General features: G+C 60.0%; 1 protein-coding gene across 1 annotated transcript in view; it reads right to left on the bottom strand.

The window, feature by feature from the left end:
• ZNF395 (zinc finger protein 395) overlaps positions 1-1,409 on the bottom strand; it is a 31,323-nt gene extending 29,914 nt beyond the window's left edge. Inside the window, 1 exon segment of the mRNA XM_006029252.3 lies at positions 1,389-1,409. The gene's annotated coding sequence lies outside the window, so the exon portion shown is untranslated.
• Between the last annotated feature and the right edge of the window lie 2,888 nt (positions 1,410-4,297).

The following is a 4,297-nucleotide window of genomic DNA, read 5'->3' as shown; positions in this document are numbered from 1 at the left end:
CACACGCCTGCACACCCGCCCGCCCGCAGGCAGAGCCCCAGCCCCCGGGGACACCCGCGCCCGGCCGGACACCAAGTGCACGCTTAGACCAGGGGCTTGCACGCCTAGGGGCACACGCGGCATCATGCACAGCCTTCTTGTGTGTGGGCTTGCACTAGAGGTGGCTGCACGGACTCACACGCCTAGGGGCACGCAGCCTTGTGCGTGGCTATGTGGATTCACACACAGCCATGTGCACACAGCCTTGTGTGTGGACTTGCATAGAGATACCTACAGGCAGCAAGTGAGTTTACACACTTTGGGGCACACGTATCAGCCACGTGGACACAACTTTGTGCGAGGACCTGCACTAGAGGTGGCTGCATGGACTCACACACTTTGGGGCACACATGGACACAACCTTGTGCGAGGACCTGCACTAGAGGTGGCTGCATGGACTCACACACTTTGCAGCACACGTGGACACAACCTTGTGCGAGGACCTGCACTAGAGGTGGCTGCATGGACTCACACACTTTGGGGCACATGTGGACACAACCTTGTGCGAGGACCTGCACTAGAGGTGGCTGCACAGACTCACACACTTCGGGGTGCACGTGGACACAACCTCGTGTGAGGACCTGCACTAGAGATGGCTGCATGGACTCACACACTTCAGGGCACATGTATCAGCCTTACGGGTGCATCTGCACTAGGGCTCTGCAGCTACCAGGGATCACACTTGACAGGAACAGTCTCGTGGTCTTGCATGTGCACGCACAATCTGCACGCTCAAATGGAGCTGATGAAATCCAACTCGGTCAATGGTGAATGAGCCGGGCAACCTACGGACAACTGTAGGCAGGGGAGCGAGGGGCTCGGCCTCTGAACCAGACACCCTGGACCTTCGATGGTGGCGGCTGCGAGGGAGGGGAACGGGGTGGACACCCTGGGCCGAGCGGGACAGGAGACCTGTGCCCCGACCCGGTGCATGGCAGCTCACAGTTGTGAGCAGCTGGAAAGGACCTTACAGCTCATCAGGTCCAGCCCCTCTTTCTCATGATCTCATGCCCAGACAAACGCACTTGCAGTGCATACGTGTGCGGACGCACCTGTGGCATCTCGCACACCCACATGCACCCAACACCCAGACCAAAAAAAACGTTTGCTTCTTCACTGCCCAGGAACAATTCATCTCCTCTGCCTTTGCAACTGGTGCCTGGCGACCCCGGGGAAAATTCATGCCCCTTATGGCAAGCTGTCTGCTCCCAGGGGCAAACCCAGCCTAGAGCAGCACTGGACAGGCACTGGAGATGTCTGCATTAAAGAGGAGGGTGCAGACAGGCCCCGAGGCAGGGGGTCTCCCGGCTCCTTGCAGGAGCCCCGTGCTGTTGACACGTTCCCGGCACCGTGCTTTGCGGCTCGCCTCTCGCCGGCCGGGTTAAAGCTCCTCGGGAAGGTCTGGTGTAAACAAGCTCCCCACATGCTCAGCCCCTTCCAGTGCATTGGCTGCCCGGCTCCCTTTAAATACACGCCCCCGCCAGCCGGGGAGAAAATAAACAGTGCAGCAGTGGGACCAGCGCGCCCTCCTCCTCCTCCTCCTCCTCCTCCTCGCTGGACCCATCCCAGTGACAGGGCCTGCAAAGTGCAAGCAGCGGGTGTGAGACGGTGCATGTGCACGGGCAGGATGGCCGGACACCAGGCCCCTTGTCTGCCCGCTCGCAGCCGTGCCAAGGCACTTCTTGATTTGCACTGCGCACCTGGGCTATAAGGAGTGCCCTGGTTATCCCAGTGACCTAAAAGCCACCTCCTCCTTGATCTTTTTCTCCCTCCCCTGCCAGCCCCGGGATCTGCTCCGTGCCCCGTTTCTCTCTGCCCCGGCGGCCATTGGAGCTGGCGGGGGGGAGGACAGTTTTCACCACGCTGTCCTGGAGAGCGGATCCAGATCGGTCCGCTTGCCCCTAAAACGTGCCCGGCGCGTCCACACGAGCCGCGCGTCTCCGGAGCGGGCAGGCAGGAATAGCATTGTTTACCCCGACGCTCCTGGCTCTGCAGAGAGGAGGGAGACGGGGAAGGCGTGGCGCTTGGCACTACACAGGATATTTCTTGCTGCTTGCTAAGCTGCGTTGGCCGGAAAGCCAGTCTCTCTCTCTCTCGCGCTCTCTTTTTTTTTTTTTTTTAAGGGGGAGCATCTAGATTTTGCTCAACCAAGGGGGCTGCGTTGGCAGGCGGTCAGGAGCTGAAGACGGCACCTAATTATCATAAAATGAAGCTACTTGCCGCAGCAGCCCTCCTCTCCGAGGCAGCCAGCCTTGTGGCATCCGCTGCCTCCCGCCCGCAGGCATGGGACGGAGCATGGCATGCCGGGACTCGTACCCCTCTGCCGGCTCCAAACAAGGCCTGCACCCTCACCGGGCCCCGAACCAAGGTGGGCCAGGGCCCGCCGGGACTGTAGTCCACCAGCGCTTGCCCTTCGGTGTGAAAGACCAAGACGCAGGCGTGCATTCGATACCAAGACACAGGCGTGCATTCGAGGGAAGCCAGTTAGGAGGGGAGACAGATGCGCATCCCCTTCACCCCGCCATGAAGATACGAGGGGCAGGGGGAGGTTGTCGCATGTGTTTCGGTAGCAGGATCGTAACGGGCCAAATCCACCCGCTTCGCATCACTCCTATCGTTTTAGACAGGCAACCTCGTGGGGAAGTCGTTGCGCCGAGAGTCGAGCGCGGGGAAGTCGTTGCGCCGGGACTCGAGTGCCGGGTTAAATCCCCAGCCTGCTTTCCCCTGTGACCCTATGCAGGTCATACAGTTAAGCCCGTATTAGTGGCACCCATGGATAAACTAGGTTAAATGTTCCCACGTTATAAGCTTGCACCAGTTTAACTACCGGCGTTTAAAATCAGATTCGTCAGTTTTTTCTAGTCAGGACAAGGCCTGAAATCTCCCCGTGCCTTAGTTTCCCGGTTTCCAAGTGGGGTGGAAGAGTCTTTGCCCCCTCGTTTTTCCCTGCCTCGTCGTCGACTGTCTTTTAGGCGGTGTTTTACTACATTCACGTACAATATTGTGCCCCGATCTCATTGGCGGTGCCGACCCGATACAGTAACACCAAACAGAAATAATACCCCGCCCCGGATTAATTTGGTCCAGCGTGTTTATGGGGGGGATTATTCAGCGCCGAAGATAAAACGGGACGGAGGCAATCCGTCCGCACGCGGGGAGGAGATGACAGGCTTCTCCGAGAACAAGATCCAGGCTTCTCCCGTTCATAATAAATACAATAAATCACACGTATGCACACATGTTGTCTGTGCAGCGGAGGTGAGTCACGTGCATAGCAAATTCTCAATCCGTATCTAGCAATGCCCTTGTATCGGAGCCAGCAAATCTCCGGCATCGAAAGGAAACTCGGCCTCGTTTCCTCCCGCATGACCAGGGTCCCCGGAGGTCGCCGCTGGCATCAGGACCCCCTCGAGCATCTCACGTATCACGAATACGTCCGTACGTCCGCGCCCCAAAGACCGGTTTAAAACCAGGACTGCGGTCGCTCGATTCACGCGCGGTTATTGCATTTCACCGCGGCTGCTCTCCCCCCACGTGGGTAGACTCAGCAGCGGCCTATTTTTTGCTCGTGCGTTTCCACACCCTCGCATCGTCGGGGCGAGCAGGAGGCACGCGTATGCAGGCTGGGGGAGAGAAAACACCGGGGTGGAAAAGGTCGCGGTGTTTTTGAGCGCCGAAAAACACGACTCCTCGGTCCCCGAGCCGCGCTTAAACACCGCACGCGAGCTGCAGAGGCAGGGAAGCGACGCCGCATCGGGATCCGCTCGCGCTCGCCGGAGCCCTGTCTACACCACGTGTGGGGTTGGCGTGACAGGATAAGGCCGGTGTGGCGGGACCAGCTCACGCTCACTGGACTGTAGTAAGCCCTGTCTGCACCAACGTGTGAGGGGGCATGTTTGAGGTGCTTCTGTCTACACTGGTGTGTGAGGGGCCAGGTTTGAGGCGCTTAGTGAGCACTGTCTACACTGGTGTGTGAGGGGCAGGTTCGAGGCCTGAGGCGAGGACAGCCAGCCAGCCCAGCGCTGCCAGGGGTAGGAGGAAGGAGGTGCAGCGCCCTCCCCTCACACGCAGTCCCCAGCGCGGGGGCCATTACTGGGCCCAGGGGGGCTCGCGCCCCCGCGCCCCGCCCCCCCGCGCTGGCTACGTGCAGCTCCCCACGTGGCGCCCGCCCCAGAGAACAGCCAGAGCCGCACGTTCGCGCCCAGGAGGGAGGGGCGGCTGGGGGAGAAAGCAGCCAATGGGAGCCCTGAGCGCCGAG

This window comes from Alligator sinensis, unplaced genomic scaffold (genome assembly GCF_000455745.1).
Source record: "Alligator sinensis unplaced genomic scaffold, ASM45574v1 scaffold637_1, whole genome shotgun sequence".
NCBI classification, from domain to species: domain Eukaryota; kingdom Metazoa; phylum Chordata; order Crocodylia; family Alligatoridae; genus Alligator; species Alligator sinensis.
Note: the sequence above shows the minus strand (reverse complement) of the source record. Positions and strands in the feature narration are given on the sequence as shown.